The following is a 27,059-nucleotide window of genomic DNA, read 5'->3' on the forward strand; positions in this document are numbered from 1 at the left end:
AATGGCTGCACTCCAGTTAAAGACAAGTGGTCAGGTTAATTGGGAGTATATTATACCTGCACTCAAATGCCTTGAACTGGCTCCCTCTTGCCTTCCAAGCTCAGCTAAGCAGCTGCGGTGACACTGAATCTGCAAGAATTGTTCTGCCATGGTCAGTTGCCTTGGAACTGCAGAAGTAAGGGGAAGGTCACTCTGACATCGTTCCCCAGCCAGGATTAAGGATGGAGGAGAAACTTGATTTCATTTGCATTTTATTGAGAAACTAGCTAGTTCACACTTCCTGAACTAATACACGAACTGAAACACAGCTATCCTGTGAAACTTGCACTTGTCTGAATTTTGCAATTCAGCCCAACAATATGTGCAACGATGCATATATAAGAGAGAACTGTTTGTTAAAATGCATACGTTACTTAAAATAACCTATGAAAAGGTGATATGTTGGGGAAATTGCTAGCAAAGATGTGTTTATTGGGGGGGGGACTGCCCTAAAATGCCGACAATTATTGGTGAGGATCTAAGAAGTCATAATAATAAATTGCTACTGAAATGCAGAGAACTGAATTTAAAATTTGAAGAATGAGAAACGTTTAGAACCCAAATTGACGGGACGAGTCGGGACTAAGAGTGACTGCAAAATTGTACTATATCCATCCCTGGGCGGGGGGGACAGCAAAGAGACATCAGCTTGGGCCCAACACAATGGAAATGTTTGTTGATAAGCCATCTCTTTGTTTTGTGTTGTCAAACTAACCAACCTCCTCAACCTTTGTCCTCCACTCCCCTTACCTAGGTTACTACCCCTAGCTCAATTCCCAGGATGCAAGTACTGCCAGCTGCAATTGCTAAATATCAAATTACCAACAGAAAAGAAGCCAGTGCTTTCTCCCGCTAAAATAGTGAACTCAATTCTAGACATACAGATCTCTACTTAGCCAAAAGGGCAAGACTCTTGTGCAAGAGAGAGCCATTGGTTTTGGGAAACTTCAAAAATTGCAGAAGTAAAAAAAAAAAAAAAACCCAAAAGAACACAGAGATATCACTGAACATGCTCAGTGGGCATGGAACTGAAAGGGGGCGGAATAGAAAACTGGGTGAGAGAGGGGATGGAATGGAAATTTCCTAGAGGAAGGCATGGCTGGCTGGCTGGCTGAAACTCCTGAAGAGGAGCACTCCACACGGCAATATGTCACTGCACACCCCACTTGTGAATTCTTCCTAAGAACCAGCTCTTCTTCACACCTAAAACAGAACAACCCCCTCCCACAGCCTGGATAGGTGCGTACAGACAGAATCCAAAGTGGTTTGAATGAAAATAACTAAAAGAGCATACTGGCAATGACCTCCTTTCTCAGGAGCAGCTCGCAACCTGTGTTCGAAAAACATCAATAGCATAATTACAGATAAGTGGCATGTCAAGACGTTTAAAATGAATGTTGCGCCCTGAAAACTACATGTGCTATCTCCAGAGGGTGTTTTCTGCAGACAGTGGGTAAACAAAGCCATTAACAATCAATTCTTAAGATGCTTCTAAGTGGAAATGGGGAACTGTCTGAAAAGTTCAGTGGGCTACAGACATTCCCGGGAGCTGGAGACAGACAATGGTTTAAGAGAGTCAACAGTGGAAGGGCAAAGCCAAAAGTGTTGACACCCTTGGTCTAAGAACTTTGGGGGGAGAGGCTGAGGGATTTACCAGTGTCTTGGGGGGGGGGAGTTTGATAGGTGAGGTGGTAGGTGGAGTTTGTGGGCATGGGCACAGTTCTCTTTCTCTCTCTCTCTCTCTCTCTCTCTCTCTGTGTGTGTGTGTGTGTGTGTACACACACACACAGAGAAGAAAATAACCTAAAAATGAGTGTAATATATTCTAAAGTAATAAAATCCTATGTACCTGGGGTAATTAAAGTGCCATAACATCTGCCGCCTTGCAGGAGGAAACAAAATCTAATTCTAACTCCTGGGGTTCTAAAACACTCATAAACCCCCTAATGGCACCCTCGTGGTACCGAAGGAGATGGAGAAAGGTATGTGGGCCCCTAGTAATCGAAATAGCAAAACTAACTGGAGCTGAGAGATGGGAAGATTTCACTGGAGATAGCGGCGAGACATGCTTTTATATTAATTAATGGGCTAGCAGACATTCAGGCTGCATCTGTATTGACAAAAGTTAAAAGAAAAATAAAACATGAGAAATACCCCTCCGTTCTTTTACAGCTTCACGGCAACATGCCTGCAGTTGAGTATTCTGCTCCCCACCCCACTGTTCCCTAGTTCTCTGAGCAATGTCTAACTGGGGAACAGCTGCCTTATACCAGGTGAGACTGACTGTCCATCTCCAGCAGTATTGTCTACACTGACTGACAGTAGCTCTCCATGGTCTCATGCAGATGGTCTTTCACATCACTGGACCCTTTTAAAAAAAAAAACAACAACTGGAGATGCCACCTTCTGTATACAAAACACTCTACCACTGACTTTTTACAAGAATTCTTAAAGCCACCTGGGGAAAATAAAGTACGACACACACAGAGACAACTTAAAACCAGAAAACGATTAAAACGAAAATTATATTAAATGCTTAAGCAGCATTTTCCTATCATACAAAGGCGGCAACATTAATTAACCCAAGGCCTGGAAAGGTCTTAGCCTGGTGCCTAAGAACTGACAAAATGTGCACATTAGGCAAAACTGAATTCAAACAAATTTATAGTAAGAGAAATTTGCACTCAAATGCTTATAAATTTTCATGAGGTTAAAGCAACAACTGCAACCCTGCAAACTGAGGTGGAACTGTAGAAAACTGAATGTAAGATTAGGAGAAAAAGAAACGGAGCAAAAAGAAATTGGTCAGTATTGGCCATTCACACTGAGGTCCAGCTCCGAGAGCCTTCTGGTGGTTCCTTCACTGAGAGAAGCGAGGTTACAGGGAACCAGGCAGAGGGCCTTCTTGGTAGTGGCACCCACCCTGTGGAAACCCTCCCACCAGATGTCAAAGAAATAAACCTTGTTTAGGGAAGTTTTTAATGTTTGATGTTTTATCATGTTTATAATATTTTGTTGGGAGCTGCCCAGAGTGGCTGGGGAGGCCCGGCCAGATGGGCAGGGTATAATAAATAAATAAAATAATAATTAATAAATTGCTATTGAACTTTCTGTATCTGCTAACCACCTTGCTTAGCTTCCAATCATCCAAACATTAACCTTCCTGCTTACCAACTTGGATGTGCAGAAGTTGAGTTCAAAAGTGGACACACTAGTCCACTCCAGCTTCCTGATCTGTTTTCTTTCATCCCAAATGGGAATGTGTGCACCACAGAGAGATGTGTCTACTTTTGATAGTGCTCTGTACAAAAAAATAATGAACACCAGACTGGTCATTCAAACTGCTATATGCCCTTTTCTCTCTTGTGGAACCTAGTGTGTGAATCCCTTCTCAAATGCATCCTTAACAGAGCACCTTTCCCTTTCTTACAGTATCTTGGCCAGAGAGCAAGCAATCCTCTCTGACATGCACGCATGCTGTTATCACTTCCTCCCTCAAATGAACCGAAGCCTGGCAAGATGTATCGGACTCCCCAACCAACCTTCTCCTCCCAAGGGAACCAAGGGAACTCATAAAAACCTTAAGCACCCGGCAATAGGCAGTTAAGAGGAGCATCTTCTTAATGTTCTCAATGACTAGATGTGCATTAATGAACTCCAGCGTGTTCCAGGACTCCTTTCTGGGTATACAAGTAGTTTGTCAGAGCGCTGTGCAATATAAAATAACCTTCCTCAAAGATTTGCAAGACGCTGGGGGCTCACCAAATACAAATCTTGCAGCAGAATAAATCTGCATTCTCCCCTACATCACGGCACACGAACACTCTTTAAGCAGTTTTATTCTTCAGCTGCCAGCTGCCCTGTTCCTGGCATGAGCCCTAATTAGTGAGCCAGATATTTATGGCCTTAATAGCTCCAAAAAGCACTCACCTATCACCCTTTTTAAAAAACCTGACAGCCTTCATCTGCTGTTGCATATGCAAGTTTAGATTGCTTGTGCTCTCTTGCTACCTTTGCTATCAAACATGAGCCCATTATTGATTAAGTTGGGAGACTCCTCCTGATCAGGCTCCAAATTGGGTTCTGATTACCCTGCTGCTTTCCCCCACATCTCAAAGATAAACCTATACTGTGCTCCCAATGATGTCACTGGGTCCAATTCTCCTCAACCCCTCTCCATACCTTTCCTACCTCTTAGCAACCTGCTTCCTTCCCTGTCATGACCTATGGTCCAAGGATCTTGCAGTGTGCAGCAGAAGATAATAATAATAATAATAATAATAATAATAATAATAATAATAATATGATTTATTATTTATACCCCGCCCATCTGGCTGGGTTTCCCCAGCCACTCTGGACAGCTTCCAACAGAACACTAAAATACAATAACCTATTAAACATTAAAAGCTTCCCTAAACAGGGCTGCCTTCAGATGTCTTCTAAAAGTTTGGTAGTTATTTTTCTCTTTGACATCTGGTGGGAGGGCGTTCCACAGGGTGGGCGCCACTACCGAGAAGGCCCCCTGCCTGGTTTCCTGTAACTTGGCTTCTCGCAGTGAGGGAACCACCAGAAGGCACTCCACACTGGACCTCAGTGTCCGGGCAGAACGATGGAGGTGAAGACGCTCCTTCAGGTATACTGGACCAAGGCCGTTTAGGGCTTTCAAGGTCAGCACCAACACTTTGAATTGTGCTCGGAAACGTACTGGGAGCCAGTGTAGGTCTTTCAAGACCGGTGTTATATGGTCTCGGCGGCCGCTCCCAGTCACCAGTCTAGCTGCCGCATTCTGGATTAGTTGTAGTTTCCGGGTCACCTTCAAAGGTAGCCCCACATAGAGCGCATTGCAGTAGTCTAAGTGAGAGATAACTAGAGCATGCACCACTCTGGAGATACAGTCTGCGGGCAGGTAGGGTCTCAGCCTGCGTACCAGATGGAGCTGATAAACAGCTGTCCTGGACACAGAATTGACCTGCGCCTCCATGGACAGGTGTGAGTCCAGAATGACTCCCAGGCTGCGCACCTGGTCCTTCAGGGGCGCAGTTATCCCATTCAGGACCAGGACATACAAGGACAAAATGCAAGCTATTTCTTCCAGTTTTGGGGAATAAGCAAGGGTCTTTAATTAATGCCCACTGCACTTAGAAAGCCGTTAGAGGGTTAAAGGGGGAAGAAAGCTGTGTGGTGTTCCTAAGATATCTTTTTCAGTTTCTCTTTTCACTTTTCCTGCTTCCTTTTGTTGTAACCAGTAATGTTTGATGATGTTGTGTAAAATATCCCATTTGAAGTTTACAGCCATGCCTTCCTTCCTCTGGTGAGACAGAAACCTTCTCTGCAACACTGGCATCTTATACAGGGACCCCCTGACGTTAGGACACGGCCCTGCCAACAACTCAGAGGATAAGCCCCCTGCAATACCAGGGAATCTTTTTTGTGTTTTTATTACCTAAGCCCTCCCTTCAGATGTGAAGGAAATAAGCAGCTATCCTACCTTTAAAAGACATCTGAAGGCAGCCCTGTTTAGGGAAGCTTTTAATGTTTAATGCTGTATTGTTTTTAACACTTGATTGGGAGCCACCCAGAGTGGCTGGGGAAACTCAGCCAGATGGGCAGGGTATTATTATTATTATTATTATTATTAGCCACACATCTCAAACCAAAAAGCAAACCAAGCACACAATTAACCATCAAAATTTGTGCATCTCTGAATTTTGCAATGCACTTCTCTAAGCAACCAGTGTGCATAGAAGTTCAAATGTTGGTGGAAAATAACATGCAGAAATGAATTACATGGGGGAAATCGTTTGCAAAAAGCATATGTTTTTGCAATATCAACCATCTCAGGCCTTATGACCAGCAGGGGAGGTCCTGTTGGGGATACCGCCATAGGGTGGTGACCATAGCTGTCAACATTTCCCTTTGTTTAAGGGAAATTCCCTTATTCTGAATAGGATTCCTCACAAGAAAAGGGAAAAGTTGACAGCTATGATGGTGACGGGGCCTTCTCAGCAGTAGTCTTCCATTTGTGGAATGCATTCCCAGGAGAGGTTTATCTGTCTACCTCAATATTAGGATTTAGGATAATTTTTTTTAATATTCCTGTTTACCCAGGCATTGCATGTCTGAAAATTCTGCCCCTGGTAACCCTAAAAGTATTAGTTTGAGGGTCACCGATTGCCTTTAGGAGTTTTTAAACTGTTTTTAGAAGATCTTTTAAATCAGATTTAGAAGTTTTAATAGTATTTGTATTGATACGTTTGCTACTTTGAATTTATTTGAAGGAAGATTTGGGGTATAACTCTAATAAATAACTTATTAACATTATTATTTTTAATTTTAATTAATATAGTTAAAAATGCATACAAATGTGTTTATATTAGAGCAGGGGTAGGCAACCTAAGGCCTGGGGGCTGGATGTGGCCCAATCACCTTCTGGTCCACGGATGGTCCAGGAATTAGAATGTTTTTACATGAGTAGAATGTGTCCTTTTATTTAAAATGCATGTCTGGGTTATTTGTGGGGCATAGGAATCCGTTCATTATTTTTTCCCAAAATATAGTCTGGCCCACCACATGGTCTGAGGGACGGTGGACCAGCCCATGGCTGGAAAAGGTTGCTGCCCCCTGTATTAGAGCCTACATTGATCACGTTCTAATTCTCCCAAAGTTCTTTAACAAAGTTCTTAAATACAGATAGGTAGCCGTGTTGGTCTGCCATGGTCAAAACAAAATAAAAAAATTCCTTCCAGTAGCACCTTAAAGACCAACTGAGTTAGTTCTAGGTATGAGCTTTCGTGTGCATGCACACTTTACTATTCCGTTTGAGCACAGTCTTAGAAGGGAAATTATCTCTGAAAGGTTCGTGAAATTATTTCATGATATAAACGAAAGTGATTGCTGTTTCTTTCTCCATAAATATTTCTATTTATAAACATCCCTGATGATTGTTCAGAAGCTTTAACAGACAGAAGATGTTATATTCCATATTTCACATTTCTGTATGGTGCTATTTTAGCATGAAGTTCAGCCTGCTAATTGCTGAAAGCTGCCCTGAATCTTTGCATGTGCATCAGAAGGGTGGAATATTTTGTTTGTTAAACTTTTAAACCAACCTTCATCTGGAGGATCCCAGGGTAGTTTACAGAAGATTTCAAAACCAAACATTGACTGTATGAGCTCAACATTGTAATAACTAGGATTAAAACCAGCAGCTGGCAATTTTTTTTTTTTTTTAAATCCTGCATCGTAAACCTTAAATGGTCTAGCCATCTCAGCCAAATGCCTAAGTTAACAAGAAGAAGAAGAAGAAGAAGAAGAGGAGGAGGAGGAGGAGGAGGAGGAGGGAGGAGGAGGAGTTTGGATTTGATATCCCGCTTTATCACTACCCTATGGAGTCTCAAAGCGGCTAACAATCTCCTTTCCCTTCCTCCCCCACAACAAACACTCTGTGAGGAGAGTGAGGCTGAGAGACGTCAGAGAAGTGTGACTAGCCCACAGCCACCAGAGGCTGAGAGACGTCAGAGAAGTGTCACTGGCCCAAGGTCACCCAGCAGCTGCATGTGGAGGAGCGGGGAATCGAACCGGGTTCACCAGATTATGAGTCTACCGGTCTTAACCACTACACCACACTGGCTTAATGTGATTTAATTTGGTTTTGAAACCTACACAAGGTTGACGCCCTCCACACCTCCAGGGGGAGGAAATACTACAGTCAGGTCAGAGATGGTTCCTCTGCCATCTCGCAGTGAGCAATGCCTGCTGGTGTAACAAGAATATTTTTTCTGTCAGTGAAACAAGTTAATATTCCATAAGGCTACATGTGCGCATGACCATGTGCACATGCAAGAGGAGACCAGGGCTCTGTTGAAGCATAAGTGGATCATGACCATTGTTTGAAGTGGCCACCGTGTTCCTCTAAGACGAAGAAGAAGAAGAAGAAGAAGAAGAAGAAGAAGAAGAAGAAGAAGAGGAGGAGGAGGAGGAGGAGGAGTTTGGATTTGATATCCCGCTTTATCACTACCCTAAGGAGTCTCAAAGCGGCTAACATTCTCCTTTCCCTTCCTCCCCCAGAACAAACATTCTGTGAGGAAAGTGAGGCTGAGAGACGTCAGAGAAGTGTGACTAGCCCAAGGTCACCCAGCAGCTGCATGTGGAGGAGCGGGGAAGCGAACCCGGTTCACCAGATTACAAGTCCACTGCTCTTAACCACTACACCACACTGGGAATCTTTCCAGGAGTTGCATGGCTAGAGGCCAAGAGTGAGCTGAGCGATGGACAGGACTCTTGCTTTCGTATAGCAAGCCACGTTCAAGCCATACAAAATTTATGCACTGTAGACAATGCCGGATTTATGTATAAGCTAAACAAGCTATAGCTTAGGGCCCTACTCTCTTGGGGCCCCCTAAAAAATTTAAAGAAAAAGACAACTGGATGTACATTTTCTAAATAGAAGATAAAAAACAAATAAAATAAAACCTACATACAGCAACAGTGTTTTGTGTTGTGTAGGCTCCTGCTTGCTAGCCTGCTCCCTAAAATATCACTGGTTTGCTCATTTCTCTATACAGTGGTACCTTGGTTCTCAAACGTAATCCGTTCCAGAAGTCTGTTCCAAAACCAAAGCGTTCCAAAACCAAGGTGCACTTTTCCATAGAAAGTAATGCAAAATGGATTAAAAATAACACCTAAAACATTGTATTTCACTATTAATAGACTTCTTAATTGTATTTCAGTTCAACAATTACTTTGATAAAATACATATTTTGTTATGTGCAAATGGCTTTAGATACCTATTAGGTCCATATAACATATATTCAACACAAAAAAACAGTGGCAATTTGTTGTTGACAAAGGACAGCTGGACATATAAAGGGCCCCATTACCTTCAGTAGCTTAGCGTCTCATCAAACCTAAATCTGGCCCTGGCTGTAGTTGGAAGTGAGGGGCACATGGGTCTCACCAACCTGGGAAAGTTGTCCATCTAAGAGAAGGAACTCTAATTCTAAACCTCTGCTGCCTGGTGGGTTATTTTCAGGAGAATAAAGCTACAGAGTAAAACCTACATATATCTGGAGTGGAGTCCCAAACCAAAGAAGTGGCCTTTGGTTTGGACTCAGTCTGACCCTTATGTTTTCCTCCCCTTATGGTTTCGATTTACGCAGGTGGTGGTGTGGGTTAAACCACAGAGCCTAGGACTTGCCGATCAGAAGGTTGGCGGTTCAAATTCCCGTGACAGGGTGAGCTCCCGTTGCTCGGTCCCTGCTCCTGCCAACCTAGCAGTTCGAAAACATGTCAAAGTGCAAGTAGATAAATAGGCACCACTCTTGCGGGAAGGTAAACAACGTTTCCATGTGCTGCTCTGGTTCGCCAGAAGCAGCTTAGTCATGCTGGCCACATGACCCGGAAGCTGTACGCCGGCTCCCTTGGCCAATAAAGCGAGATGAGCGCCGCAACCCCAGAGTCATCCGCAACTGGACCTAATGGTCAGGGGTCACTTTACCTTTACCTTTACTAAAATGAGGCTGCATTTTAAATTGTATTTGAACCCGCATTTTAATTAACTGTTTTTCTTTTTCTTGTACGTTTTCTTGTAATTTTATTGGTGTTAGCTGCCCTGAGCCTGGTTCTGGCCGGGGAGGGTGGGGTATAAATAGAAATTTATTATTATTATTATTATTATTATTATTATTATTATTATTGCCAAGATGGTGCTGCTGTCAATGCGCCTGTGCAGTCCCAATCTTGCCAGCACCCATACATGCCCCAGCACCATCAGCTCTGCTGTTACATCACACCAACTGTAGCTCCATATTCTGCAGTGAGCTATTATGTTCAATACTCCCAAGTGCTCCACATTTTAAATCTTTTGTTTCCAAAACAAATGTGACAAGGACCTCAGCATGATCGTTCTTCACAATCCATGGGTGTTCTCTGCAGCGCAGTATTCAGTCCTCACCTCCCACTCAACAAGCCAAGTTGAAACAATGGCCCGTTAGCTTTCAGAAGCCAGAAAACATAGGAAAAAATTATGCCAGTTACTACACCTGTAATGGAAGCTTATATAACACCAAGCATTCTATTGTATAATGCTCAGATGTTGGCATACAAAGTAATTCAGCGCATGGTACTTATGAGAATGTAAGTGGAGGGAGAAGATTGTGTTAAATAAAGAAGTTCTGAAAGGGTGCCCTTTGCAGAACAGGGGCTCAAATTCTCCATGGAAACTTGCATCATAGAGAGAATGAAATGATACAAGTCAACCTATTCCCCACCCCACCCCCCATATTACCTGAGCTTGGAGAAAGAATAGAGTATTATTATGTTGAGCCTAATTCAATTTTAATTTCCAGAAGAACCATCATAACATCACAATAAAGATTTAGTAGCAGAGCTAAAGCAATGTACACACACACATCTCCATCCCTGAAGTGTTAAGTGAAAGGTTACATGCTGTCAGGAGAAAATCACATGGAATAAGTGAAGTTAACTCTTTTATTAAAAGAAACAAGGCAGCTCAGGAGGCCAGGCCTAGAGAGCACAACAACTCTTCCTGGTAGAACTTGCCCCTATGGGGCAGAACTTGGCCCTCATCGCAGCTACCTAAACTTCTTTCTCCCCTTGGGTGCTTCCCAAGCAATCTGAAACTACGCTGGCATGGCTGTCTTTGCACTTCATACCTCTCCTGGTCCTAGGAGACCAGGGACGAGGGGAGCTTATTGCAGCAGGAGGGAGAGACCCCCTGGCTTCTTCACCAGCCTGACTGACCTCTGCCTCTTGGCCTCCCTCCTCCCCTGCTTCAGCTTCTACCTCTGGTTCTGTACTGCTCTCTGCCACAGACTCTTCCTGCTCACTAAACCATTACCTCTTCAGCTTCTGACACCTCTTCCTCCCAGTCTGCTCCTTCTTCTCCATCTGACTACGCATCATCATCATCCCACTGCCAACCCCCAGGCTCTGAGCCTTCTTCCTTTTGGGTTCCCCAGCTACTTCCTCCCACCATTCCTCTGTGTCCAGCCAGTCCATGACATGTACATACACAGAAAATTATGGAGGAACTAGGGGACAAGTAGGGGTTCTACATACACCAATGAGGAAATAAAATTGAGGATATGATTTGATCATTACCCTCAGACACTCCTCAGAGCTGTTACTTCACCCCCTTTTAAATGTTTTCGCCTGCCTAGAATTTATCCTTGAACTCTTGCTTGCCTTGTTGTAGGATAGAAAGGAGAGTGTGTGTGTGTGTGTGTGTGTAAACTACCTTTGCTTATGTTCCCTCCACAACTAGCATTTGGCCTTCAGAAAGGAACGTGGTCCTCAAGCTGAACATGTCTCCCACCCCTGCTTTTTGGAGATTGACTCAGCGTATAGTCAATTCCACCCTAATTTGATCAAGAATTTGTGGGGCGAGGGCATGCTAATGGTTTTTCTATATAGGAAAACACTGGGTTTTCTTGAAGACCAGTTCAGAGATGGATTTGCAACAAGCCTTCGCCTTCAAATCCTGAGCCAGTCTGTCTGGAATGACAAAATGAAATGAGTTGATATAGGGCACATGTCTAAACAACGACAAACAAAGGGCTGTCGCGCCTTTAGGTTGACAGAACATCACTGTCAGAGCGAGGGCTGCATAAAATGCTCGCCGCTGATTAAGAAGGACTCAATAAGCACCTTAGAACCAATTATGCATTTCGAGAGGAAATCAAAGCGGATAATGCTTAGTTTTAGGGCCGACCAATGGGCAAGCTAAGGAAGCAACTCGCCAGGCACAAAAAACGTTATTACTGCCAGTGACTGGGAGGAAGGCTTCAGTGCTTTGAACCAGGAGTTGGTAGTTCAGGGGTAGAGCATTGACTATGCATGCAGAACGTCACAAATCTCCAGGTAGGGCTGGGGGGAAACTCCCCTTTGAAATCATGGAGAGCCACAGCCAGTTGGTGTTAAGCAGGGGCAAGGGACATTTTTGGTTCCAAGAGCCAGATCTTCATCTGTTCCCATCCTGTGGCCCACCTTTGGCAGGGGGTGGGGCAAACCACCTCTCAATCACGTGACACCACCATGATGTCACACGATTGACAGGTGGCTTGTCCCCCTCATCAAAATTTGTTGCGCAGGTGCCCAATAGTCAGCTGTCTGTAAAGCACTTGGGGACTGATGTGCAAGGGGCATTTGTACTTGGTGCTTCCCAAGGCTGGCAAAGAGGCTGGCAAAACATTTCTTTCTCCCCTCCCTTATGCAGCAATGCCTACCCACCCCCTGTAAGACTGAGGATGCCTGTTACCAGCAGCAATCAGGTGTGCACTGTTGGGATATTCCATTCCACCTTAAGAACAAACGTGTGGAATTGTTATATGTCACACGCCAGTTTACACTCCAGCACAGCTTGATGGGAACTTCCCTTTGTGTATAGCTTTTGCTTATGCTGTCTTGCTTTGGACACAAAGGAGATTGGACAAGTTTTCCTTTTGTCCTGATGTGTGCTGATTATCCTGATATCCTGCTTCCTGCTTTTGAATTATGGTGCTGGAGGAGACTCTTGAGAGTCCCATGGACTGCAAGAAGATCAAACCTCTCCCTTCTTAAGGAAATCAGCCCTGAGTGCTCACTGGAAGGACAGATCCTGAAGCTGAGGCTCCAATACTTTAGCTACCTCATGAGAAGAGAAGACTCCCTGGAAAAGACCCTGATGCTGGGAAAGATGGAGGGCACAAGGAGAAGGGGACGACAGAGGAAGACATGGTTGGACAGTGTTCTCGAAGCTACTAATGTGAATTTGACCAAACTGCGGGAGGCAGTGGAAGACAGGAGTGCCAGGCATGCTCTGGTCCATGGGGTCATGAAGAGTTGGACATGACTAAATTACTAAACAACAACGCTGATTAAACTTCTTGTAAATATGCTCACACAGCCTCTCCTGCCACTTCTGTGGCATAGCATTTTCTCTGCTGATTAGAGCGTGCCCTAACTTTTGAAGTTCGGGTTTGCTGATTCATGCTGCACCAAGGACTGGAGTTCGCCTGGCACACCGGCCGGTGGGATGGAGCCAGCCGGGGGCCTGCCAATTGCCCCTGCTTCCTTGGTTGTATACCAGAATGCACAGCAAAGCTGATCAGGATTTCAACCCCGCTTCTCAGCTGCTAAGTTAAATCCTGCTGCTTTAGCTGCAGGCACTTGTTCCCTCCTGGGATCTGGCATCCGCAGCCAACACAGGATTGAACCCTGCTCATCAGCTGACATCACAAGCGGCATCAGTGGGCTCGTTTCTGCACATGCTCAGAGACCTCTCTCTTATGCTTCATCCAAGCCAGCAAGAAACATTATCGAAATCCAAGGATATATTTCAGGCAGGCAAAAGCATTCAAAGACATTGTGAAATGAGGCTGGTGTGGAGCTGGGCCTGAGGAGAGGGGAGATATGGCTGAGGAGGGGTGTGTGGTCTGAGAGTCTCTAGGGCACTAGACAGACCTGAGATCCCTGGCCCTGTTCTTCTGAATGCATGGAAGCTGGAGGGGGCAGGTGCAATCTGATGGTGAGAAGAGAGCTTGTGTTTTGTATTATCAGGCTTGCATCTTTTGTAAATAGAAATGCATTCACCGGTCTCCTGTTGATGTGTTGTAAATACATTTTTCCAGACTGATTTCAGACATAGCTGGCCATCACCTTCTCACCTGCCAGGGCAAACGACAGGGGGCCTCACTTTCAGCTTGCATTGCCCAGTAACATAACAGCCTCTAATACGAATCAGCTGTCAAGACAACTGTTTACTAGGCTAGGATAATAATCGAAGGAAATAACTTGATAGCAGTACAAACAGGAAGGCTGATGCTCCTGGGTGCTGGTTTTGGAATACAAATATAGCATTAAAGTTTAATTAGAACAGAAGGGAAATTCAGCAGTCCTGGTTTCTGCCTGTAGCAGCAGCAAGGCAGCCAAACTACAGGAGACCATGATGTAGCAGTTTCCATTTACAGTGTAGCCGACCATGGAGAGATCAAATACATCCATAATCCCTCGCAGCTGCAGTCAACATGCAAAGGGGAAAAAATGTGCCCTCATTCCAAGCAGCTATAAATTGAACATTAGGGATTGCCATGGCTGCAGCAATTCATTTATTTGGCCTGTCTGGTGTAGGTAAACATTTAACATCAACACCAAGTGCGGAAGACCTGGCTTGATGCTCCAGAAAGGCTAACTCAATTTTCATACTTTGTTCAGAAATGTCATTTTCTTCTAGCAGGCCTCTCAGGCAATTGCTCATTTCAAGCTCTCTCACTCTCTTTCTCTCTCTCTCAGAAAGCAAATCATCTTTCCCACCACCTTGTCCCTTTAAGCACTGTACTCTTTCCGATATTAAAAGGGGATAAGCTAATCCCGACAAAATGCCCCGGAGAAGATTTATTATGACTACATTCTCTTTGCCTTCCATGAATGAAAAAGATTGCTTCAGGAGCGATGACATTAATATGCAACATCCTCTCTCTCTATGACCGAACACCAAAAGGCATGAAGAGGTTTTTGCCTTTATTTCTTTTATTCCAAAGCTAATTTACTCTGCACATTATGTGGCTCTTAAGAGCTGTCAATCAAGATTCCCATTCTCCTTGCTAACTGGAATTCTATGACTTCATTTTTTCCCCTTCAAAGTAAAGCAGGGCATGTACTGTTCTCTACAGGTTAGGTAAGGGTTCAGGAACTTGGTAGTCCAACAACTTCTGGAAGAGCACAACTCTCCATCACCCACAACAACCATGGTCAATAGACAGGGATGATGGGAATTTAATAACATCTGGAGGCTAACAGATTCCCCATTCCAGTCTTGTTCACTTGCACCATATTTGGCTGTGGCCCCATCAGGTCATAGAGGAGCCATTTGAGATTGTACCTGAGCCCAGATTTCAATTGTGCTTTCTCCATCCTAAAGCTGCCAAACGAGAAATATCTTCACTCATTTCTAAACAGCAAGCAGAGACAGAGATTCCAGTGGGTCTCAACTAGAAGCGATTTAGAAAGCAAATGGCAAAGGCCCAGCATCGTGCCTTCAGTCCTTAGGAGACAAGAGACAGAACCAAACCTCTCATTCTATGCTTACTAAATTGGGAGAAGGTATTGCTCTGATATTTCTTTCTGGCCATAAGATATGTAGGACTTTATAGGTGACATTTAGCACCCTGAATAGTGACAGGAGAGGTATTTGATTCAGTTAACATTTAAAAACAAACTGACTGAATTTCACAGTTTCTGAAACAAAACAAGAACTGAAAAAGTGTCATCCTTCAAAATTTGTACTCTGACTTTTGGAATGCATTTTTCCAACGAAGTAATGTGTACAGAAAAGCATATGCTAGGGAAAGTGCATAAAATGCACATTTAAGTGAAAATAGCATCCAAAATTCATAATATGGGGGGGGGATTGTTTGCAATAATGTATGTGAAATATACTCAGAGTCGCAAAGTGATTTCATGCTCTTTATTCAGCTCATAGTGGTGAGGAGGAATGAATGAATGTCCCCTCAAAGTATCTGCTTTATATACATTATTTACACAATGGGCTGCACACGATTGGCTAATTCCAGGATTCTACTGTACGCCAATCAGGTTGTGGATTCACTTCTATCTGGAGCATGATTGGGTGGTTCCTGCTAACCAATCATACTGCTGCATTGTTCTAGGACCAATCAGACTGCTGCATTCTGAATCCTATTGTTCTAGGACCAATCAGACTGCTGCCTTTTGGAGCCTATTGTTCTAGGACCAATCAGACTGCTGCAGTTTGGATCCTATTCAACTCAGTACATAACACCCCTCCCCTCTAAGTTCCAGTCCTGCCCGGAAGGTCGCATTCATAGTCCTCAAGGTACGCCGGTGGCCTACGTGTGCGTTGCGGCCTGGGGTGTTCCCTGGTCCGGGGTTCAGGTTCTGGCTCGTGTTCCAAGGATGGGGCTGTTTGGTCTGGCGCAACCGGCTCGCTCAGTCGTGGTTCTGGTTCCGGTGTCCTTTCGGCCTCGCGGGTCCTCTCTGTATTTACTGATTCTGCCTCTCCTGCTTGCCCCTGCTGCTCTATGGGCCTCACTGCCCCACTGTTCCCTTGGGACTCCTCTGACCTGTCCTCCTCCTCCTGGTTTTCTCCCGGGAATCGTCGCCGTATCTGGTCGCAGTGGCGGCGCCAGCATTGCCCCCCATCTGTTAGCACCTCGTACGACACGGGGCCCGTGACCCTGGTGACTGTGGCAGGTACCCATGCAGGGCCTGCCCCAAAATTCTTTGCGTACACTGGGTCCTGGGCCTCGAAGGTCCGGGGGTTCCTGCCTTCCCCCACCACTACCTCATCCTGAGCTCTATCGGGGTGAAGGCGGTCCAATCTGATTGCAAGGCGCCGACCCATTAGTAGTTCAGCGGGGCTCCGGCCAGTCGTTGAGCTGGGGGTGCTGTGCTGTGCTAGAAGGAATGTGGCAAGGCGGTACTCCCAATCCCCTTGCGTCATGCGGCGAAGGGTGTCCTTGGTGGTCCGCACCATGCGTTCTGCTTGGCCATTGGTGGCAGGGTGGAATGGCGCCGAACGGATGTGGCGGATGGCGTTCTGCACTGTGAAGGTTTGAAATTCTCCTGATGTAAATGCAGTCCCGTTGTCTGAGACGAGAGTGTCAGGGAGCCTGTGGGTTGCAAACAGCCTGCGTAGTACCCGGATGGCTGCGGACGTAGAAGTGGACGGTACCAGTGCGACTTCCAGCCATTTGGTGTAGGAGTCCACCACTATGAAGAATGTTTTCCCCTGAAAGGGGCCAGCGAAGTCCACATGCAGGCGTGACCATGGTGCTCAGGCGGACTCCCAGGACTGGACTGGGGCCCTTGGGGGATCTGGGCGGGATTCCTGGCAGGCCTGGCAGTGTTTGACCCAGGCCTCTATCTCTCCGTCGATCCCTGGCCACCACACATAACTCCTGGCAAGGGCCTTCATTCTTACTACCCCTGGGTGTGTCTCGTGTAGGGCTGTGAGGACCCTTTTGCGGAGGGGCTGGGGAACAACGACCCTGCTTCCCCATAACAGGCACCCCTTGTGGGCTGACAGTTCATGTTTGCGGGTTGTGTAGCCGGCGAATTCTGGCCCGGGGCTGCGGCTGGGCCATCCCCTCCACACCCAGTCCAGGACCCGGGAGATGACCCTATCTTTCTTGGAATGGTGTGCAACTTCTTGTGCCTGAATGGGGCGGTCAGGAAGCAGCTCCAGGCTCATAACCTCTTGTGCAGGTGCTGGGTCGGGGCCTGTTTCCGGTAGTGGTAGCCTGCTGAGGGCGTCTGCATGGCCCATCGCCTTTCCAGGGCGGTGAATCAGTGCATACTGGTAGCTGGCAAGGAAAATTGACCACCTGAGGACGCGAGGAGACAGCACTTGGGGGGTCTGCTTTTCGGGGGCAAACAAGCCAAGCAACGGCTTGTGGTCAGTCACCACGGTGAAGGGCCGCCCGTACAAGAAATCATGGAATTTTTTTACTCCCTTCACGATTGCCAGACCCTCCTTGTCGATTTGCGAGTAGTTCCGCTCGGTTTCGTTGAGTGTCTGGGAAAAGTATGCTACCGGTACCTCTCTTCCATCCGGGAGTTGGTGTCCCAGGACAGCGCCGATGCCATAGGGCGAGGCGTCGCATGCTAGCACCACCGGCAGCCTCTCGTCGAAGTGTGCCAAGACCGAGTTTGAGACAAGCAAGTCCTTGACTGCCTGGAATGCGGCCTCCTGGCGCTGGCCCCACACCCAAGGGGCCCGCTTGTCCAGGAGTCTGTGTAGGGGCTCCGCTACCGCCGCCTTGTGGGGAAGGAAGGAATGGTAAAAGTTCAATAATCCCAAGAAGGCCTGAAGTTCAGTCTTGTTCTTGGGCGCTGGGGCATCACAAATGGCCCGTACCTTGTCCCCAGTCGGGTGAACCCCTTCTGCATCCACCATAAATCCCAGAAAGTCCACTTGAGGCACTCCTAGTAGACATTTTTCCCGCTTCACCTTGAGACCCGCCATCTGGAAACGGTGCAGAACAGTGCGGAGGCGGTCCTCAAACTCCTCTGGTGTGGGCCCGGCAATCAACACATCATCAAAGAAGGGGGTGACACCAGGAATCCCTTTAAGGAGAGAGTCCATTAGATTCTGGAATATGCCTGGTGCCACGCTGACCCCGAATTGCAGCCGCTTTACCCTGAACGCTCCTCTGTGCGTCACAATCGTCTGTGCCTCTGCTGTGGCCTCATCTACTGGCAGCTGTTGATATGCTTGGGCCAAGTCCAGCTTGCCAAAAATTTTCGACCCAGCCAGGGTGGCAAGGACATGGCTGACCACTGGCACTGGGTATGCATGGGCCATGAGGGCCTTGTTTATGGTACATTTGTAGTCTGCGCAGATGCGGACCGAACCATTAGGCTTGACGGGTGTGACGATTGGGGTTTCCCAGGGGGCATTAGGCACCGGCTCCAGCACTCCTTGCTCCACGAGTCGGTCCAATTCCTCGTCTATACGGGGTTTCAGGGCGAATGGGACCCGGCGGGCCTTGAGCCTGACTGGTCGTACTGCGGGGTCAAGCTGTAGAGCAATGGGGGGGCCCGTATACTGTCCCAATTTCCCATCGAAAACCCCCGGAAACTCCTTGCATATGGCGTCCACGTCCACTTGTAAGCTCATGTGGTTCACCCCGGTGATGGCTAGTCCCAGTGGTCCAAACCATGCCAACCCCAGTAAGCTAATGTAGGGGCCCTTGACCACAAGCAAGTCCAGTTGTCGCGTCCGCCCTCGGTATTGCACCCTGAAGGTCCCCACCCCCATTGTGGGGACCTTACGTTTCTGGAAGTCCCGGAGGGTGAATGGGGCCGGCCTGAGTTTGGGACCCCCAGTAGGACACAGTTTCCTTAAGGTCCTTGCCGAGATTATGGATAGAGTTGAACCCGTGTCAAGCTCCATGCGGCATGGGGCCCCCTCTATCTGTACCTCTACATAAATTTTCTCTACGTTGGGGTGGGGCAACTGGTATACCTGGAAGTCTGTGAGCTCCGTCGAGTTGCCTTGGTGCGTTGGGCCCCGGGACCTGGGGCTCTTGGATTGGTCATCTGATGCCTGGCTTCGGGTGGGCCGAGCCCGACACACCCGGGCGATGTGTCCCAATTTTCTGCACTGCCTGCACTCTGCGTTGCGGAAACGGCAGGTCCTCCTCTCGTGACTTTCTCCACAGCTTGCGCAGTTCCCTCCTTCTCGTCGAGGCAGCTGTGGTATGTGGGCTGCTTGAGTGCGCTGCTGTACTCGGTGCACCTCCTCCCTGTCGGATCCCGAGTCGTTGGTGAGGTCTTCGTGGTGGACCCTCGGTTGGGACGGCTGGCTCAGCCGTGCCTCTTGCGTCGACCTCTCAGCAGCTTCCGTTGCCAGGGCCTCCTCCAGAGCGACCTGGAACGTTAGGTTCTTCTTAGCGTAGAGGCGTCGTTGCAGCTTCTCATCCTTCAGGCCACCGACGAGGCGGTCACGAAGCATGTTCTCCAGCTCTGAGAAGTTGCAGAACCGGGCAGCTTGGCGGAGAGAGGTCACAAACCCAGTTATGGTTTCCCCAGGGGCTTGCCGCTTTGCGTAGAAGGCATTTCGACGAGCCACCACTGAGGGCTGTGGCGAAAAGTGCCCCTTCAGCTGTTCCATTATTGTTTTGTATGGAACAGTAGCGACGTCTTCAGGCGCAAGGAGAGCCCGGGCGATTTCAAATGTCTCCTCTCCGCAGACGCTGAAGAATATTGCCCTCTTCTTGGCGTCTTCTTCATCGGTGACCCCTTTGGCTTCTAGGAGGAAGGTGAAACGGGAGGCGTACGCTTCCCAGTCTCCAGATGCTGGGTTGAATGGCGAGAAGCTGCTGTCAGTTGCCATTCTGAGTTCCTTGTGTCCCGGAGCTGAAGCCTGGATACACGGTGCGAGGCAGCGGTGCGGCAGGTGGCGGTGCTGCGGTGCTGTGTGTGGCAGTCAGCTCAGCGGGATCCCACCTTCGTCGCCAGTGAAATATACTCAGAGTCGCAAAGTGATTTCATGCTCTTTATTCAGCTCATAGTGGTGAGGAGGAATGAATGAATGTCCCCTCAAAGTATCTGCTTTATATACATTATTTACACAATGGGCTGCACACGATTGGCTAATTCCAGGATTCTACTGTACGCCAATCAGGTTGTGGATTCACTTCTATCTGGAGCATGATTGGGTGGTTCCTGCTAACCAATCATACTGCTGCATTGTTCTAGGACCAATCAGACTGCTGCATTCTGAATCCTATTGTTCTAGGACCAATCAGACTGCTGCCTTTTGGAGCCTATTGTTCTAGGACCAATCAGACTGCTGCAGTTTGGATCCTATTCAACTCAGTACATAACAGTATGTATTAGGCAAAATTGCATGTATATATATTAAGATCGATTCCCACTGAAATACTGGCAAAGTTTCCTGGGGACTTGCTTTTTTTAAAATAATAATAATAATAATAATAATCAGAAGCTAGTGTGGAAATGTGGAGAAATGGAAATTCAAAAAGCAAGAAAATGAAATTGACAAATCCCTAACCCTGAATCATGCAGGCGATGCACCCGAATTTCCAAAGGCGCCACATGCTCATTCTGGTCAGCTCTCTCACCTGAAGTGACCTTGCCCTTCCTGATTGTGTTTGGAGCTTTCAGAATCGTGGCACACCTGGGTAGAGAAGAGCTTGACCTTGAAGCCAGGTGCATGGTGAAGCAGCCACACATCTCTTTCAACATGTGACCAGCTGCAACATGTGCATCCACTTCCTGACGTTTGTGTTTAGTGATATAACCTGGCCTTCAGCCACACGTGGTTTCATTCCAAGTACAAATGGAGTGGAAGTGGGAGCAAAATTCTCTTTTGAGAAACGTGCTTCTTCTTTAAAAATAAAAATAAATGGCATGTTAGAAGCTGAATGTCCCACTCCACCCCTATCTTTTGATTCAGAATGTTTCCAGAAATAGGAATTCACTTTCAATAGCAGATAGATGATCTAAATCTGAAACGGGTCTCTGGCTTGTGTGCTGTATGTTGAACTTGACCTTGCATTTCTTGGAGAGCAATGTCTTCCTTCAACTGCTTTTATGCACAGAGTCAAAAGCCATGGGGGGAAATAGATTACAAGATAAACATTCAAAGAGGAGAAGTGACTAGAATAAGAAAAAGAACCAGCAGGTTTGCAATTGCAGGCAATCAGCTCCATTTGTGACCTTCGGCAAATGTTCTGAGCTCTACTATTCATATATCCAAACTGTTGCTTCATTTATCACAGTGATTTGGGGGGGGGGGAGAGGGTTCAATTATATTTTTTCACCAGAGTCAAGGAGGCAACAGATCTTTCAAGGAAACTTGCTGAACTACAGCATTATTCAGTAGTACTTATTGAGAATATTATTATTAAACAAATTCATAATTTGTGTATCATTTGGAGGCAATCCCATACATGCTAACCTAAGAGTAAGCTCCATAGAACACATTGGGGCTTATCTCCAAGTAGACATACTTGGAATTGCTATGTGAAGTAGGTTAGGCTAACCATTATCTTCTTCATGCCTAAGCAAGAATTCAGACCAGAAACCCCTCATGTCCCAACCAAGTATTCTGCACAATACACCAACAAGGCTGTCAGGTGGGTCAGTAGGAATATTGATTGTTTGCAACATGGGAAGAGGGTTCCACTGACCTGTTCATGCCAAGCTGAAAGTCCATGGGGGCCAGTGCAAGGCTGAAGGGGACTGATCTGCAGGAGAAGCTGCCCAGTGACATAAGGAAGGTATCAAGGCTTAAGCTTGGCTGTTCAGGACCAAGGAAAGCTCCCAGAAACAGCAGACGTTGGTTTGATAATACTTAGACTTCATCTGAGCTCCTAAACAGCGAAGTAGGCAGCTGGTTCTTCTAGCCTCACCCCTCTGTTGAATACGAGCAAGACTTGAACCTGTGAACTTTAATGCATTTCCAGATGGCCTGTTTATTGGACATTCATTCCAATTTGTTTGCAGGGGAGATAAGATGAGGTTGGCTACTTAATGAGCATCCATTCTGATACGTTTGCAGAGAGGTTAGGTGATGTTGTGTCAAATCATGCGTTATCCCACACTTTCCCCCTTCCAGAACTACAATTTCCAGAATTCCTTGGGAGGAAGGATTGCTTGATAGACCACTCTCTGTGGGGAGACTAGGGCTTTCCCAAGAATTCTTAGCACCCTTAACAAATGAGAGCTCCCAAGATTATTTGGGGGAAAGCCATGACTGTCTAAGGTGGTGTGATACTACTTTAAAATGTATTGTGCGGATGTTGCCTAAAACTTTCACCTGAAGTTTTGCTCAGTCGACAAAAAAGTATAATTATCTTATGGGTACAAGTAAGTTTCACCTTCCTGCCACGAAAAAAGTAGCAGCTTTTTTTTGGGGGGGGGGTCAATTGAGGAAAATGGTACAGAGGGGAGATGCTTAAACCCCTTTCCTGAACACACACCCCATCCACCAGGAGGCAGAAGATGCAAATTACAGGTCTCTTGCATCATGCTTCATTGAACCCTGAGAATGCAATCTGATGTACATTTGCCTGTCAGTAAGTCCAACAGTACACAGTGGAACTTTCATATATATATGACTGCAAGAAAGCTTATTTTCTCCTATAATTAGGGCTGCTAGGGATTTCCCCATCTATCCAGCTCCATTTTGATTCATGTAATTAATGTAATTATCACATTAATTTCTATTTTACAGATCCATTAGAAGTTTTAAATTATTTTAATTAAAACTCAGCTGAACTCTGGTGGTTGTTCCCCATTAACTACTAACAGATGTCTTAAATGGACTTGTCTGCTAATGAATTTTTTACGCAAATTAGATTAGATGGAAAGTGCATGTTTTGCCAAAAACCTGCTTTGTACCTAAAAGGCAGGCTCCTCGCATAAGGACATCTGGTGAACTGCAGATTAATTTTAGGAGCAGATTATGCACTTTTAATCAACAGTGGGCTCAAGTCAGCAATGCAACATTCGGATGTGGCATTTAAGTACCATAACAATCACAGCACTTTGGAACTGAACATCCCTTCAGAGGCTTTGTCGCACAATTTTTATGCACCCATCCAAATTTAAGCCTGTGGGGCTTCTTAATGCTACTGTAAACTGAATGTGAATTGTACCAAGTCCAAGATTACTCTGCTTCCCGGGGTTTGGATTTTTAACCATTTCAGGGGAGCTCTTAGAAACCTACATAGGTAAGAACTGCAAGGAATCATAGATGGAAGCTGAAGCTAGTAAGTAAACTTTGCACGACAAGATTTTGGAAAGAATAGGGCCATTACACATTGTAATAGAAAATGGATGATTCTTCAAAAGTGGGAATTATTAGACCAAGGCCTGGTTCACATATGTCCATCACACATATGATGCATAGTTTGAATTCATGCCTACAAGAGGCAGTGATGGTCAGCGCAGTGCAAAAACACTGGAAGAGCTGACCCAGGGCTCCCAATGGTCTCTTTGCACCACACCAGCTTGAGCACCTCCCCTCTCTGACGCAGTAGAAGAGAAGAAGAAGAGTTTGGATTTGATATCCTGCTTTATCACTACCCGAAGGAGTCTCAAAGTGGCTAACATTCTCCTTTCCCTTCCTCAAACAAAGACTCTGTGAGGTGAGTGAGGCTGAGAGACTTCAGAGAAATGTGACTAGCCCAAGGTCACCCAGCAGCTGCATGTGGAGGAGCAACTTTCTGATTGGGAAAGGTTATGGAAAACAGATTTGAATTCTTTGGCATGTTGTACATTGAAAGAGAATTATATGAAAATGATGTATAAGTGGTATCTGACTCCGACTAAATTAGCAAAAATGTATAAGACAAGTACAAATATTTGTTGGAAATGTAAAGAAAAAGAAGGTACCTTTTATCATATGTGGTGGATGTGTAAGGTAACAAAAGCATTCTGGGAACTGATAATTAACGAATTGAAAAAAATGTTTAAAATAACCTTTATAAAGAAACCAGAAGCATTTTTTTAATTAGGAATTGTAGATACCGAGATTCCAAAGGAACAGAAAAGACTTTTTATGTATGCAATGACGGTTGTACGGATGCTACTAGCCCAGAGATGGAAAGAAGATAAAGTCCCTACCAGAGAAGAATGGCAAACTAAGCTGTTGGACTACACCAAAATGGCAAAACTGACCGGAAGGCTCAGGAACCAAGAAGACCAAAGTTTTAAGAAAGAATGGGAAAGATTTATAATTTATTTAAGAGGCCACTGTAAGCAAATGAAAACATTAGCAGGATTTTAACAACACTTGTAAGGTAACAAATACATCGGATACTATGGAGAGATTTAAAATATGGATGATGAAATAATATGCAGTTGAAAAAGATGACAATAGGACCCATGGAAGGGATGGAGGGAAGAAGAATCTCTAAACCTGGGTATGTATTTGATATTGTTATAATTTTACACTTGTAAAATCACATAAAAATTACTTACAAACAGTACGCAGTGATGGCATGGGCAAGTGAGCACTACTGCCCACCCCACAATCCACTACTAATTAGAGAGCAGAGAAGTAAAATGGTTGCTAACATGTGTGTGAGCCACACCTACATTCCTCCTTCACGCCAGCAGCGTTCGTTCTTGTGCAGCTCTTTTCTTAACCAACTGCAAAAACTCTCTGTGTGAACATTCATCCTGGAAGTATTTTAGAAATGGCCACAAGAATGCATCGTTGCGTGGTGGTGGCACCACTGCCCGTCTCCTCCTCCTAGCTCTAAAATTGAGACACTGCCCACCCAGACACATTGGGAAGCTGCCCGTTTCAGTCAACAACAAAGCCGCAAGTGCGAAACGCCTGCAAGTCAACAACAGTCAAACAACGGTTGCATTATGAAACTTTTAGGGCGCTGAATGTTGGTCGATCTCTTTGGCTGGATGCTTGACCTTCAAAGCTGGCACATAGACAAAATGCAAACAACCTCAGGGAGGGATACACAACTATAAGACAACCCAGGATGCTAAGAATGGATCGTTTCCCATGTGGATAAAGAAAAATGAATTGGAACCCATTCTTATCACAGCATTCATTCTAGAGTTGACTTGCATTCATTTGCTCTTTTATATTAGTAGATTTTTACCACTTTCTCTGGAGCAAGAAAGCAAACACTATTTATAACCTTACCTGCTTCTTCAATAGATCACACTTTTATTTTGCTTAGCAGTCCTCAAGAGACTTCAAGGACAGGTGGAAAGAGAGAGCTCCTCTCTGACCAATAAACAGTACATGAGCTGTGGGGAGTCTCTTGTGTTTAGTAATATTAAAGCATTATCATTCTTCGTTATGCAAGGAGGGGGAAGGGTTGGCACAGTGCAACCCTCCCAGAGCTGTGCACACTCCTCTTGTATGTCAGTATGTTTCACAGTGGAGGGTCTGGTACCAAATTCTGAATTTCATTCAAGATAGGGATGTAGAAGCTGTGGCCTCCCAGATGCTGCTGGATGACAATTCCCATCACCCCTGGTTATTGGTTATGCTGGCTGGGGCTGACTGAAGGTGGAGTCCAGCATGTGGAGGGCCATAGGTCCCCTGTACTTGATTTAAGAACACTGATGCCTGGCTTTTTCATCATAGTAAAAAACAGCTTGTAAAGCATTAAGCAGCCCCGGGGATTTAGGGCAATACAGGTGGCTCCACAGCACAGAGGTAGTGAGCCAAGGGGACACAAATAATAATGAAGATGATGATGATGATAAAATCTATATTTATACAGGTACCTACTCAAAGTTGTTCTTGTTGTTTAGCTGTTTAGTCGTTGTCCAACTCTTTGTGACCCCATGGACCAGAGCACGCCAGGCACTCCTGTCTTCCACTGCCTCCCACAGTTTAGCCAAACTCATGCTGGTAGCTTTGAGAACACTGTCCAACCATATCATCCTCTGTCGTCCCCTTCTCCTTGTGCCCTCCATCTTTCCCAACATCAGGGTCTTTTCCAGGGAGTCTTCTCTTCTCATGAGGTGGCCAAAGTATTGGAGCCTCAGCTTCAGGATTTGTCCTTCCAGTGAGCACTCAGGGCTGATTTCCTTCAGAATGGAGAGGTTTGATCTTCTTGCAGTCCATGGGATTCTCAAGAGTCTCCTCCAATACCATAATTCAAAAGCATCAATTCTTCGGCGATCAGCCTTCTTTATGGTCCAGCTCTCACTTCCATACATCATACGGCCTATACAGCCTATACATCCTATACACCCTAGGCCGTATAGGGCTTTAAGGGTTAAAACCAGCACCTAGATCAACTCTGCATCCCCAAATGGAAACCAGAGTTCAAGGTCATACATTTTCTATTATTGGGGAATAATCAGGAGCTCACCAAGTTAGTGGCTAAATATCTTTATCTGGTTTTTTGGTCATCAAAACACATTGCAGACGTCTGATCTCCCTGGAGACATAGAGATGTAATGTTAGACCAAAATCTGTCCCTGCATTAAGGCAATGGTTGCTGGAGAATGGGGAAAACATCCAACCTTCCAGACCAGTTAGCAAAGAATCAGGACTCCTTCAGCTCCTTCTTGAACTTCTCTGAAATCTATACTTTGCACTAACAAAATAAATGCCCAACTTCCTTCTCACTATTATTTAGGAAGCAACACATAACCACACCACCCCCACTCATAAGAAATTTCTACATTTTCTTTTTCCTTTCTTGCTTCTTTGACTTGAGACCACTGCCCACAGTGGTAGAAGATTTTGGAGTTTTATGATTAAGATGTACAGTGGTACCTCTGGTTGTGAAAGGGATCCGTTCCGTTCCGGAGCCCCATTTGCAACATGAGCAGAACGCAACCCGCATCTGGGCATGCGCGGGTCGCGATTTGCCGCTTCTGCGCATGCGCGCAACATCATTTTGAGCGTCTGTGCATGCGCAAGCGACAAAACCCAGAAGTAACCCTTTCCGGTACTTCCGGGTCGCCGCGAGATGCAACCTGAAAAGATTTAACCTGAAGCAAACGTAACAAGAGGTATG

General features: G+C 45.8%; 1 protein-coding gene across 4 annotated transcripts in view; it reads right to left on the minus strand.

Moving 5' to 3' along the window:
• The window catches only part of ARHGAP24 (Rho GTPase activating protein 24), a 430,705-nt gene that overhangs the window by 253,769 nt on the left and 149,877 nt on the right, over window positions 1-27,059 (minus strand). The gene's annotated exons all lie outside the window — the stretch shown is intronic.

This window comes from Podarcis erhardii (genome assembly GCF_964252035.2).
Source record: "Podarcis erhardii genome assembly, chromosome: 9".
Classification (NCBI taxonomy): Eukaryota; Metazoa; Chordata; class Lepidosauria; order Squamata; family Lacertidae; genus Podarcis; species Podarcis erhardii.